The sequence below is a fragment of the Lathyrus oleraceus genome, chromosome 6 (genome assembly GCF_024323335.1).
Source record: "Lathyrus oleraceus cultivar Zhongwan6 chromosome 6, CAAS_Psat_ZW6_1.0, whole genome shotgun sequence".
Taxonomy (NCBI): Eukaryota; Viridiplantae; Streptophyta; class Magnoliopsida; order Fabales; family Fabaceae; genus Lathyrus; species Lathyrus oleraceus.
The window spans coordinates 91,014,289-91,029,819 of NC_066584.1; positions in this window are offsets into that span (position 1 = coordinate 91,014,289).

Genomic DNA, 15,531 nt, shown 5'->3' on the forward strand with positions numbered 1-15,531 from the left:
CTTCCAGACTACATGGAGACAAGAGATGTTATACCTCAATGCTCAAGCAAAGGAAAGCAATAGCAAGTTCACAAGGAACTATAGCAACTAAGGTACCTGAAATTAATCAAATATAATCAATACTCAATCACAAAGTCAAAACAGACAAAATAAGAACAGCAGTCAACACAATCAATCACATGTGTCAAGCACAAGCTCAAAGCAAATGAGCTAGCATCCTACAAAACAAACCAAGTTAGTCCACAACAATCCAATAAACCAAACTCAATCACTTGAATTAATCTCCTTAAAGCGATTGCTTCTTCAATCTGAAAATCAAACTCAAATGTGAGAAGTAAACCCTTAGGCCAAAGCCTAGGGTCAAAGGAGGGGGAAAAAATTTAAAACAGAACATGAAAGTTGACCAAAACCAAGATTAATCAAATAAGAACAAAGTCTAATTGGTCTCATATCAAAACTATGCACCAAATCCATTTCATATGCAAATCATGTCAAACTAGGTAAGTTGAGAACTCAATGATGTAAACAGAATGATCACAAGCATATCAATACCAAAATGGCTCAATAAATTCCAGGAAAAATCATGATTAAACAGAACACATTGAATGAGCAACATACCAAATTTCATGGCATTTGTATAAAGGAAAGCAAGTCAATTAAAATCAACAACTCAAAGCATGTTCAAGCAAGCTCATACAAGGCACCAAATTATGCATCCACTTCAAGCAATCATAAAACAGTGACCAAACATGATAAATGAATGAAATCAAAGCCATGGCAATCTTCAGGATGTCTATAATACACATGCCAAATTTCAAGTTCATCCAATAAACACCAAGGATTTCACAAATCATATGATATCATGACTCACAAAAAGTTCAAAATTGGTCAAACAGAGGGAAAATTCTCAAACAAATAGAAAATGCATTCAAAAATTCCAGGAAAAATCACAAGCAAACTAGACATCCATAAGTATTAGCATGCAAAAATCCAGAGCAATTGGCATAGCATAAGCATGGAAAATAAAATCAAGAACATGAACAAGAAATGGTGTGACACCAATTGTCACACCTCTAAAGATCACATCATATCTCACAATCCAGGAACTCAAAAACAGAAAACTATATACCAAAATGACCAGGAAGGAGCCTAGAACACACATGTAAAATTTCAAGCATTTCTAATTAAGCATCAAGATTTCATGGTCAAAATAATAGGCAAGGTGCAAGGAATGGTACATGAAAGTAAACCCTAGGCATTTCTAAAATCCAACCGTGCACAATTCTTGAAAAAATGATCATAAAAAAGTAGACAAGCTAATGAACAAATCAAAAAAAGAATCATGTAATTTGGACTATTATTTTTTGATTTATGAATTTTTTAATATGAAAGAAAATAAAAAATGCAAGAGAAGGCAAGGCATGAACATGATAAGCATCATATGAAAAATAATACAAGGCCAAGTGAATTTTGTAGCCAGCGGGGAATCGAACCCCTGGCCAATTCAAATGGAGCGCGTTTCAGAATGAAATGCTCCGTTTCATTAACTACGTGGCGCCTGGCAATTGGTAGCATGGCACACAAACGACTAAACGCATGCAGAAGCGAAGAAAATGGATCAAAGCGCGCGCTGGGAACAAAACCTAAGCAAGTTTATCATGTTCTTCAGCATTCATCATCGTCATGAACAAATCTCGCAGAAATCCACAAAAAATATATGGATCGACTCAGCATTCAACGTACATCAACAATCTAATCATGATTTATCCTAATTTTATGCATGGCAAGAGATTCGATAGAAACAAGTTTTGGTGTTCAAACTTAAAATCAAGATATCTTCATCAAATCTCAATGAAATCGCACGATTCAAGTTGCAGTGTGCTCTACTAACTAGGATCTACAAAAGCCACATGAAGATTTCAAGAATTAGCTCGGTCGAATCTTACCTTGATGGAGATGCAACTGTTGAATTTGTGCTCTTCAAGGCTTGGATTATCAAAACAGATCTTCAAGAATGCTTGGATGAAGGTATGGAACCAATGTTTCAGCTCAACACAGCTCGAATTAGCATAAATCTCCAACTGCCATGTGCAAGCTCAAAGTTCTACAGTGGTGATTCTTCAAGATTTTCCACGATTCTCCTTCAACAGATCTCCTATAGTACCTGCAGATGATGAACCACACAAGAACAAGCAAGAAGAATGATGAATTTCGATGAAAAAAGTGAAAAAAAGCTTGAGAGAAATTGAGAGAATTTTGGTGATTTGTGATTTGGATCTGAGATTGTGATTGTGGATTTCGAAATTCTGTTACAATTAAGACTATATAGTACCTGTTAATCCACTTGGTAAACATGATTAGCAACAAATGAAATGGATTAGTGAATTGCACATGTTATGCAAAAATGCCAAAATGCCCTTTTTCAAATGGAAACAATGGAACAGTCCAAAACCAGTTGAAGCAAGTCCAAATTTCTGTTTTGAAGTGATTGGCATTGGTTTGGAGTGAAAATCATGTGTATTTTTCAAAATCACCTTTTTTCCCACCAAAATTTAAATTGGTTCATTTGAAAAATGGACTTTTTATGTGATGATTTTTGATGAAATGTGATGATGGATTATGATAAAGCATGTCAAATGGGATTTGCTCAAAAAAGAATCACATGAATTGGCCAAATGGTTCAAGAGTTATGCCTCCTTGAAGTTCAACTTTTCTTGAAAATGATTTGATCATAACTTGCTAACCACAAATGAGAAATGAGTGTTCTTGGACTTTTTGGAAAGGCAAGAGCAAGATATTCAACTTTCATGTTGGACAAAGTTTTATTTGAAGCTTGCTTGATGATGTAAAGTTGAGGAGAAGACCTTTCCATTTTTGGCAGTTGGAAATTACAGGTCACTTACTATTTTTGGAAACTTTTTGTCTGACCTCCAATTCCTCAATGATGATGTTTGACATGTTATATGAGGCTTGTATGAACATGAATGAGACCTCTCAAAACATTTCCCACCATCAAATCCCTGATTAAATGCACAGTTGACCATAGTTGACTTTGCTAGGGTTTTGGTTGACTGAGCCATGCTTTGATGAATTTCAAGCCTCTTCCACTTGAGATCTTGATTCCACATGATGTCACAACTCATATGAATCTCTTATGAATGATCATGGTGCCCAAATTCTTCAGAATGGCCACCATCTATTGCTCAATGACTTGCTTGACTGATTGACTGTTGATTGCTTCAGCTGCAAGTAACAAGGTTAGATGACAATATTTTTGTACTTTTGGGTTAATAAACAAATGAAAAGCAATGATATACAAATGCAATACATGCTTGGTGATCAAGAACCACACTCACACGATGACCCACCCACAAGGAGGGAGGCAAGGTGTACAATGATCCTTGAGGCAATGATGTGATATGATATGATGCCATGAGGGATCTTAGGGCAAAAATTGGGGTCTTACAGATGCCCCTATTTAAGGTCATTCTAGCCGGAGAAGTGAAGTTTAGAAATCTTCATCTCGACGCGGTAGAATGGGCTTAAATAACAGTAATGAGACAAATTTTGGTCCCTAAGAGACCTCATGACGCAGATGTATGCATGCAAAAGACACAAACTCTGTGGGGAATATGATTCACACAGAAGAAAAGACGATCCATCGGAGTAATACACTCACCAGGAACAGAGACATTAACAAGACTCTCATGGGGATTCTTATTGGGGATAAGAAAAAGAAAAAGAAAGCGTGAGCAGGACACGACTCTGAGTTAGGGGATAACGAAACATCGGACTGGAGACTTCACTGGGGAAGTAAAGGACTCAAACTGGGGAGAGAAAGAAATTCCAAAGGAAAACACTTCCATTGGAAAGACTCAAGCTGACTCACAAAATGCATGTACTGGGGATAACACCAATACAGCAACACGAATAGGAACACAAATCCGCTGGGGAAATCTAGAAAAGACTTTCCAGGGGAAACCAAAGGATGAGATGTTACCGGTTAGTGAGTAACAAACTCAGGAAGAATGAATATCTAAAACCGGTATGAGGGTGAGAGATATCCATCAACCAAACATCTGAGAAAGACCTGAAAAAGGTACATAAACTCAGGAAAATCTGACTCCACAGGGGACCAAGGTCATAATAGGGAGCAGAAAGGAAGGAAACACCAAGGATACCGGGTTGTAGATATGTAACAGGTGACCGACCAAAGCGTGAATTGGTGTGTGTTCCAAAACACTCATCATCCTGAAGAAAGCGAAAGCAAACTTGTTTTTAGGATGGACATTTGATTCTGTAAAGAATGCAAATCTTACTCAATTGGGGAAACAAACAAAGGATTCGACAAAAGAGTGCATGAGATATATTATCTATAGCCGTCAAAACGTAGATAATATACTCGCATGGAAGATTATCCTGAACCGGGTTGTAGGTTGTTTATAGGATAAAAATCCGAAATCGTGAATTGGTTTGTGTTCCAAGACACTCATCATCCTGAAGAGAGCGAAAGCAAACTTGTTTATAGGATGAACATTCAATTCCACAAGGAATACGAATCTTACTCTGTGGAAAAACAATCAAAAGATTGACCCAAGAGCGAAAGAGACATAATATCCATTACCGTCAGAACATGGATAGTACACTCAAAAGGAAGATTATCCTGAACCGGGTTGTAGGTTGTTTATAGGATAAAAATCCGAAATCGTGAATTGGTTTGTGTTCCAAGACACTCATCATCCTGAAGAACGCGAAGAAAAGCAGACTTGTTTATAGCATGAACATTCAATTCCACAAGGAATACGAATCTTACTCTACTGGGGAAGATCAACAAAGGATTCCAACCAAAGAGCGCAAGAGACATATTATTCATTACCGACAGACCGTGAATAATATACTCGAAAGGAAAAGACACCAGAGATACTGAAGTATATAATAGGTGACTAACCAAAAAGAGAGACAATCGATACCAAGCATCCGGGTAAACGAAAGACAATTCAAAGGGATAAATTGCAAGCATCTGGCAATTATCCAACAACAAATATTCGATTCCGCAAAGGGAAATAACGAATCTTACTCGACTAGAGAAACACAAAACGTTTCAACTGAAGAGTGAATGAGATATACTATTCATTGCCGTCAAAACGTGAATAATAACCTTTAGAGGAAGATTATCCTGAACCGGGTTGTAGGTTGTTTATAGGATAAAATCCGAAAAGAAAGGCATCGGGATACCAAACCAGGTATATACAGATGGCCAATCAACAAGGAGCCACAACATTACCAACAAGAGGGTAAATGAAAGAAGACTCGCCGGGGATACATTGATGAAAATCAATGATCCGGGGAACACAATCACTGACAAACGGTGAAAGGACCCGATGGGGATAGAATTGCTAGCATACGACAATTATCCATAAAAGGCTTGCTGGGGATATGAGTACTTATTCAAGCAACTCATCCAAGCGAAGAAAAATCAACATCGAATACTAGATGAAGATAACCACAAAGAGGGGATTACATCTACCAAAAGTTGGATAGAAAACCACAGAAAGGGAATTGTCATCGGTTGGGATGAACAACAAAGTTGACTCCGTTAGGGGAGAAAAACAGGGTTTATAACTACCGGTTTGTAGGTAGAAAACCGCAAAGATAGGACTTACAACTGCTGGTTTGTAGACAGAAGGCCAAACATTCCAACGAGGATAAGATGAATGAGCGCCGGATTGTAAGCAACTATTCATTTATACCACAGGGAAGCGCGAGAGACAGTTGAAAAAGGCCAATTTGGGATCAAACCAAAAAGGCGGACTGAATCAAGACTCGTCCTGATGAGGATATAACTCAAAAGGGTAAACCCGTCCCAAGGTGTGTTGGGAGGGAACGGAAACAACCGTCATCCACGAGGATGTATCTCAGTGGGGAAATGGCAGGAAAGGATAGACACTTTCTGCTTAAGGGTTGACTCTATTTTGAGAGATTAACACCCGACATCTGCTTTGGGAGATCTATAAAGGAGATCTATATCACCATAGCAGGGAACAACAAACAAAGATATATGGCAAAAAATGCAACATGAATATCTGAATGTTTATGAGTATGCATGAATATGCGTGATTTATGTTTGATGAATGCTGACAAAACAGACAGTTCTAACACAAACAGGACCAGGAATCAAACATCCGGTACTATACTTCCAAGGAAAACCAAGGAAAGCCAATCTGCTGGAGATCCTCAAGCTGAAAAGCAAAGATCTGCGGGGAGGCAAAAGATCGGAGATATCACAAAATCTCTGAGTAATGGATCAACAATCAACCCAACTGGAGTACAGAAAGTCACAACAGGCAATAACGGCCACAAAGACAAATCTGTTGGGGAATGGGATAAATCCCAAAATCTCTGCAGGGGAACAAGAGCTCACTGCTATGAAAGCAACTCTACATAACTCCACTAGGAAACAACCCACTGAGGGAGAACAGATCATCCACAAGTAGATTCTGCAACAAGCTACTCTACTGGGGAAAACAGAGGTTTCAACTCCGGCGGAGACTTTGAGGGGGATATCACGGATGCAATCCTGACTCTGTGGAGGAAAACCCATTCTATAGGGGATTTTGCATATACACGATCCACCAAACCACAAACTTACTGACGGTTCCTGGGGAGATCCGTTGAAGAATCCATTGAGGGATACGGAGGAGAGCTGGGGATCAACCACCAAATGCTGACTCTTCTGAGGAGAAAATCCACAACTGCTGAGGAGGAACACAATCACTACCCTGCTGAAGGAATAAGCGCACTGACGGGGAGATATAGCAACTCCGCTGGCGACGTGGCCGGGGAAGAGAGTACTACTGGAGCAAACAAAGTCTTCCACAACACTCTGCTCTGGGGATATATCACAGATCCCGCTATCGACTGTGCTGAGGAAAGATAGCAACAATCCTGCTTACGACAATGCTGGGAAAGCGGTAAAGTACCGTGATGTCAATCCACCAACCATTGAATCTTCAACAGGAAAGCAACCATGCTGAGGAGAAAAACCACAACTCCGTTGGCGATCACACTGGGGAGAGTGACAGGGTACCGGGGTCTCAAACCACCAATTACCGAAGCTTCCAAATGGAAAACACCCATGCTGGGGGAGAATACTGCTGGAGAAGAAAACGAAGTCTTCAACAACACTCTGCTTAGGGAATAACCCTAACAAAAGCTCTGCTTGGGGAACACCCCAACAAAAAGCAGGATAAAGAGGATACAACCAATGCCATGAATATGAACCAATGTCTTACCTGTTGGAAATCATACCACCCTCGGGAGAGCACTGAGAGATTCTTAAGTATCCTTTTGTCATTGTGAATGTTCACTTTGTTCAAAACAACAAATTTTGAAAAATTTATTCGTTTAAACAATGACGTTTTATCAATTAAAATATGAAAAACATTTGTTGAATTGAAACAAATAAGAGTGCAAATAATTGGATAAAAGCTCAAATTGATTTGATGGAATGGTAGCCCGCAAATGGCAAGACTCCATAGATCTGTACAAATTTGAAATCAGTGATATATATTGGAAGAGGGCTACATTGAACATAATGATCCTTTCTCTACCAATTTGAATCTCGATGTATCCGAGGCTTCAGTCGACGACGGATCGAGAATCTCTGACGAAAAGACGGTTGCGGAACAGAAAGTCTTGTCAGGATGCAGTTACTTGCCAAATCCCTAATTTTTGCCTAGATTACCCCAGGGTGAGGTACTCAATCTAGCGGGATGCAAATATACTCTTTTTTCAAGTCTCTAACTTGTGCCTGGATCACCCTTGCGGGTTCTCCACCGAGACGCTCATTTTTGCCTAAGTCGCCCTTTCGGGTTTTCAACTTAGCGAGCTATTCTGTTTTTCATTTGCATATATTCTGTTTTTTTTAGGCAAAGTATTTCTTGACTGCATCTGAATTCACAGGACGAGTGAAATCCTCCCCATCCATTGTTGTAAGCATCAAAGCACCGCCTGAAAAGGCTCTCTTAACAACATATGAACCCTCATAGTTTGGAGTCCACTTGCCCCTGGAATCGGGCGCGAAAGACAAGACTTTCTTGAGCACAAGGTCTCCTTCTCGGAACACACGAGGCTTGACCTTCTTATCGAATGCTTTCTTCATTCTCTGCTGATATAACTGACCATGACACATGGCAGTCAATCGCTTCTCTTCAATCAAATTCAGTTGGTCATAACGACTCTGAATCCATTCAGCATCAGTCAACTCGGCTTCCATCAAGACTCTCATTGATGGGATCTCCACCTCTACTGGGAGCACAGCCTCCATGCCGTAAACAAGAGAGAAAGGGGTTGCCCCTGTTGAAGTGCGTACAGATGTACGATATCCATGCAAAGCAAATGGCAGCATCTCATGCCAATCTTTGTATGTAACTGTCATCTTCTGGATAATCTTCTTGATATTCTTATTAGCAGCTTCAACAGCCCCATTCATCTTAGGTCTGTAGGGAGAGGAATTATGGTGTGCAATCTTGAATTCAGCGCACAACTCATCCATCATCTTATTATTCAGATTAGATCCATTATCAGTAATGATCTTATCTGGCACACCATAACGGAAAATCAGCTGGTTCTTGATAAACTTCACAACCACCTACCTGGTCACATTCGCATATGAAGTGGCTTCAACCCATTTGGTGAAGTAGTCAATTGCTACGAGGATAAACCTGTGTCCGTTGGACGCCTTCGGTTCAATCATGCCGATCATGTCAATTCCCCACATAGAGAAAGGCCATGGTGATGAAATCACATTCAGAAGTGTCGGAGGAATATGAATCTTATCCGCATAAATCTGACACTTGTGGCATTTCTTCACATATTTGCAGCAGTCAGACTCCATTGTCAGCCAATAGTAGCCTGCTCTCAACATCTTTCTAGCCATGGCATGTCCATTGGAATGAGTACCAAATGAACCCTCATGGACCTCAGTCATCAACAGGTTTGCTTCGTGTCTATCCACGCATCTGAGCAAAACCATGTCAAAATTTCTCTTATACAACACTTCACCACTGAGGTAGAAACTTCCTGACAACCTTCTCAAAGTTTTCCTATCTTTCACAGATGCCCCAGGCGGGTAGACCTGGTTCTGGAGGAAATTCTTGATATCAAAATACCAAGGCTTGTCATCATTCACTTCTTCGACTGCAAATACGTGAGCTGGTCTGTCCAAGCGCATCACGGTAATATTAGGAACTTCATTCCACCACTTGACAACAATCATTGAGGCGAGCGTAGCAAGAGCGTCTGCCATCCGATTATCCTCTCGAGGAATATGATGAAAGTCAACTTCTATAAAGAAAGTTGAAATCCTCCTTGCATAATCTCTGTATGGAATGAGACTAGGCTGATTCGTCTCCCATTCACCCTTGATCTGATTGACAACCAGGGCCGAATCACCATACATATCAAGATGCTTGATTCTCAAATCAATGCATTCTTCTAGTCCCATAATACAGGCCTCATACTCAGCCATATTATTCGTGCATTTGAAGGTTAGCCTTGCTGTAAGCGGAATATGTGTGCCATGAGGAGTAATGATTACTGCCCCAATTCCATTTCCATATTGATTTACAGCGCCATCAAACACCATCGTCCATCTGGAACCAGGTTCCGGACCTTCACCAAGTGTAGGCTCATCACAATCTTTCATTTTCAAATACAGAATCTCCTCGTCAGGGAAGTCGTACTGAACAGACTGATGATCTTCAATCGGCTGGTGCGCTAAATGGTCAGCCAAGATACTACCTTTGATAGCTTTCTGAGCTCGATACTCAATATCATACTCAGATAACAACATCTGCCAACGGGCAATCCTCCCGGTTAAAGCAGGCTTCTCAAAAATATACTTAATTGGATCCATTCTGGATATCAACCAAGTTGTATGATTTATCATGTACTGGCGTAAACGCTTAGCTGCCCAAGCCAAAGCACAGCACGTCTTCTCAAGCATTGAGTATCGAGACTCACAATCAGTAAACTTCTTACTGAGGTAGTAGATAGCAGATTCTTTCTTCCCTGATTCATCTTGCTGACCCAGGACACAACCCATCGAGTCTTCAAGCACAGTCAAATACATAATCAGAGGTCTTCCTTCCACAGGTGGAGACAAAATCGGAGGTTCAGACATATACTCTTTGATACTGTCGAAAGCTTTCTGGCAATCCTCGGTCCAATCATGAGACTGATCTTTCCGAAGGAGCTTGAATATCGGCGCACATGTGGCAGTCATGTGGGATATAAATCTGGAAATGTAGTTCAAGCGACCAAGAAAACTGTCGCATCCGCGAAAAACAACCGGCGGGCTAAAACAAAACAACACAGAGTCGCCACAGTGCGTTATTTATCCCAAAGAGGGAAAGGAAACGCTCGAAGTAAACCTGGAAAAGACATGGTCTCGCGACCAAAGAGAATGGGATCGGGAGTCGGTTATGCGAAGGGAAGGTATTAGCACCCCTACGCATCCGTCGAACTCGACGGGATCCACGCTCTAAAAGAAAGAAAAGGTTGCTAAAACAAACATCACACACACACACTGAAGACAACACAGGTGAAGAAAGAGGGGAGAGGGCTCGCTAGGATATCGCATCCTATGCCTACGTATCTCGTCTGGAACGAGAATCAGAGCTACCATAGTTCGACTCACGCACGCCGAAACAAAGCACACGCACAAAAAGGCAAACATAGAACCCGAACGCCAATCGCTGGACTTGCATCAGCTTCCGAACCAAACAAACCCACACTGGAAACCAGATGCCACTTGATGGCCTTATACCGGACTCCAAGCACACAACAAGAGGATACGGAATGCCAATGGCTGAGCTTACATCCGTCTCCTAACTCACACACAAGAAGAAACAAGCAACAAGTTACTAAGGAGTCGGGAACTCAAGCCTAGCAACTGTCAAGCAAACACACACAAAAAGAAAAAGGGTGCCCGGAGAGATCTTGTACGACCTCCTGCCTACGTACCTCATCTGGTATGAGGATCAGGGCAACGTAGTTCCCCTGAACGGGAAAGAAATTCTCACCTAACCAGATACAAAGGGAGACACACTGCTAGGGAGCTGGACTCGCTAGATGTTATCATGCATATCATCCCTAAGTTATGGTTTCTATCCTAACTTGCACAGGCAGCAAGCTAATCCTAAACAGGCAAAGCAATCAAAGCAAACAATCACAAATAGCACACACTATATCCAAACAAAGTGGGCTCACACAAGGGGTTAGGCTGCAAAAGTAAACCAACTGTATCAGGTGATGTTAGCTCTTAACCCTGACATTGAGAGTCAGGGTGAAGCCAGATGAAATGGAAGTGAAGATAAGACTTCACAGCTCTTATCCCTGGCCAGGGAGAGCTTCAGACAAAGGAAGTGTGGGTCCAGAAAGTGGGAACCCTTCTACACTTATGACACTGACTCAACTGTACAACTGTACATGGATCTTGGGTTAGGATCCACAAGGCATCAACATGTGATGTGAGCCAAGGGACGACTCAACAGATTAGCAGGAGGTGGACTACACACCTCTTGTGTCTGCCAATTGCCTTAACAAAGGTCTTTTCCTGCTTGGGGACAAAGATAAACAAGCACAAGCATTGCCTCTTAAGGAGGACTTCAGACAGGTGCCTGGCCAAGTAACATGCCAGGTCTTCCAGACTACATGGAGTTAGTGATTCTACCTCAATTGGTTAACACAACCAAGCAGCAGCACAAGCAAGTTCACAATGAACTATAGCAACTAAGGTACCTGAAATCAATCCAACATAATCAGTATACCAGACAAGCAAAAGTCAAACAGACAAACTAAAAGTCAACAGTTAACTGTACACAAGCAATGCATCAAGCAAAGCACAAGCCAATGCTCAACACAAATGACTTAGAAGCCACCTACAAAACAAACTTAATGTTAATCAACATCAATCAAAACAAGCAACTCAAGCCAAGTGAATTAATTCCTCCATGCCATATGCCTTTTGTCCTGAAAACATAACTCAAACATGAGAAGCAAACCCTAGGACAAAGCCTAGGGTCAAAGGAGGAGAAATATTTCAAAACAGAACATGAAACTTATCCAAAATCAAGTTCAATCAAATTAAAAACAAATCCAATTGGTATCATGTTCAAATCATTCATCAATTTCATTTCATACATCAATCATGGTCAAACATGCAATTTAGAACCTCATAGGACCAAACAGAATGAATCAATTCAAATCCAATAAAAAATAATTCAATAAATCCCAGGAAAATTCATGGCTAAACAGCACTCATAACATAATATACACACCAAATTTCAGGCCATTTGGACAAAGGGAAGCAAGTAAATTAAATTCATCAAGCCAAAGCATACTCAAACAAGCTCATACAAGGCATTAAATCATGCATCAACTTCAAGCAAGCACAAAACAGAATTGGCCTACGATAAATGCACCAAACTGAAACCATGACACACTTCAATGTGTCTATAATCACTCCACAAAATTTCAAGTTCATCCAATACATATCAAGAATTTCACAAAACATTTAGAATCATGACTCACAAAAGGTCCACATTTGGTAAAACAGGGGAGAAAATTCTCAAACAAATTGGAAATGCACTCAAAAAATCCATAAAAATTCACAAGTGAACCTAATATCCAGAAGTATCAACATGCAAAAATCCAGATCATTTCATGTTCAATAAGCATGGCATATAAAATCAAGAAGTTAGACAAGACATGGTGTGACACAAATTGTCACACCTAGATTCAACAACTCATATCTCACAATCCAGGAAAGAAAAAATCACAAATTCTATACCAAAATGTCCATTAGGGTCTCTAGAATAAGCATGCAAAATTTCATCTGCATCCAGTTAAGCATCATCATTTCATGATCAAAATACCAAGCAATGTGCAAGAAAGAATATACATGAACAAACCCTAGGCCATTCCAAAAACTACACGTGCACAATTTTTGCAAAAATCATCATAAAATAGTAGAGATTACAAGGATCATGCTGGAAAAAATCTCATTCAATTTGGACAATTATTTCATGAGTTATGAATTTTGGAAGCAAGGAAAAAAATAAAAAAAAAGGTGAAATGAATATGTGGAATCATGAAGCATATGAAGGAAAAATGGAAAAAAGCCAAAAGTGGAATCGCTCCCACACGGAATCGAAGTAGGTCCGTTTTTAAATCCTGCGCGCGCAAACACCTCCAAGCATGAACAGTACGCGAAATGAAGATCAAACTACACTTTCTGGAAATTTTTCAACATTCATCAATGTTCTTCACGAGTTCATAGGTCCAAGAACAAATCTCCACCAAATCACACAAACTTTATATCAATGGAAAGGTCTCACAACGTACATCAACAATATCACATTCATTAAGCCTAATTCATCCTAATTTAAGAGAATCGAATCAAAACATATTTGAGCACAAAACTTCAAATCAACATAACTTGTTCGTTTCTCAACCAAATTTAGTGGTTCAAAGTGCAGAATTACCTACTCTCAAAGATCTACAAGAAGCATCAAACAATTTCATGAATAGTTAAACTCGAAAACTCACCTCCTTTGGATGACAGTTGCGAATTTGATGTTGTTTGGCCTTGGAACACGAAAACATATGTGCTTTGATGATGTGGAAGATGAATGGAACAAAGTTTGTTGCTCAATTACGCACGATCTAGCTCAAATCTTGAATTGCCATTGATGCACCTCTCTTTAACAGTCCATGAATTGGCTTGATAGTGATGATTCCTTGCTTCAATTAGCTTCAATAATGATTGTAGATGATGAAACAACGAAGATCTTGGCTAGGCTTGTGAAGAAATTGCAAAAAAAGTGAAGATGAAAAGTTGAGAGAATTGTGCAATTTTGGATCTAGATCTGAGATGAATGAATGTTAATCTGATTTTCTGTTATGATTAACCATTTATATGATCCACTAATCCATTTTGTTAATCAAGTTTAGCCAAATGTGAGTGATTAGTGAAAATGCACTTTTATGCTAAATGGTAATTAGCCAATCCACCCTCACTTATGCAAATCCAATGTAACAGTGCCAATTTCTGGTTTGAGCAAGTTTCAAATGGTATTTGTGAGCTATTGCAAGTGGAATCATGTGAAAACAAGGCTTATTTCTCAAAATGCACTTTTTCCCTCCAAATTCAAAATTGGTTCACTTGAAAAATGGACTTTTTGTGTGATGAGTTTTCATGACAGGTAATGCTTGTTTTGGATAGAGGACATCAAAAGAATTTTGCTCAAAGAAACCTCACTCCATTTGGCCTTGTGAATCAAAAGTTATGCCACTTTGAAATTCAACTTTTTTGGATAATGATCAATCCATAACTTGCCAACCACACATGAGAAATTCATGTTCTTGGACTTTTTGGAAAGGTGAGAGCAATATATACAACTTTCATGTTGAACAAAATTTCATTTGAAGCATTTTTGGACATGTAATTTTGAGGAGAAAAACTTTCCATTTTTGGCAATTTTCAATTACAAGTCACTTTCTATTTTTGGAAAGTTTTCATCTGACTTTATCTTCTTCATTCTTGATGTTTGAAATGCCAAATGAAACTTGTTTAGACATGAATGAAGTGTCTCTAGCCCTCTCCCACCTCCAAATCCATGAATTCAGGCACAGTTGACCACAGTTGACTTTTTCTGACTGATAGATGAACCGGCTATGCACTGATGAACTTGAGCTTCAAACTCCTGATGAAATGGCTCAATCATGAAACCCTAGCTTCCATAAGCTCAATATAACCATAAAATGATCCCTCATCTCATTGAAAACCTCATCTCCTTGACAAGCCCTGATTGGCACAATGCAGATGATTAGGGTTGACCAGAGGTCAAAACCCTAATCCCAAGGCATCTGATCAAGCATAAGGAATCTCTTGGTGATGACAATACCATGATGATGATGATGTACCATTTCAACCAAGATAAAGCTCAACCCCCTTGAGAAACCATGAAACCCTAATGTGAATCACAAACCCTCAGATGGTTAGTGATCAATCCAATGAAACCCTAGCTTGCATCTTTTGACCTTTTTATCTTCTGATCAAGACCTAGGAGGAGGACTTGCTTAATGTTGTCATATGATATGAAAAGATGCAATGACTAATGACCTAAAAAATGATATGCAATATGCTAAGCTAGTCCCAAGAGAGGAGGGCAAATTTTGAGGTGTTACAGCTGCCCCTATTCAATCCACTGTGAACCTGTCAATATGAATAGCCTCGGCTTTCAGATGATCAGGATGAAGAGTGATTGAATACCAAGAACAGACGAACAATTTGCACTCTGATGGGAAAATAATTAACAGTGCCTGTCAGAATCGGCAAAGAAACAATCTCGGAAGAAGAAACATCCGTCTGGTACGGAGAAAGTCGGCCTGATCACCGAAACAAAATGTCGACCTGGATACCAAAATAAATGGTAACGCAGGGATAACCATGGCCTGAACACCACA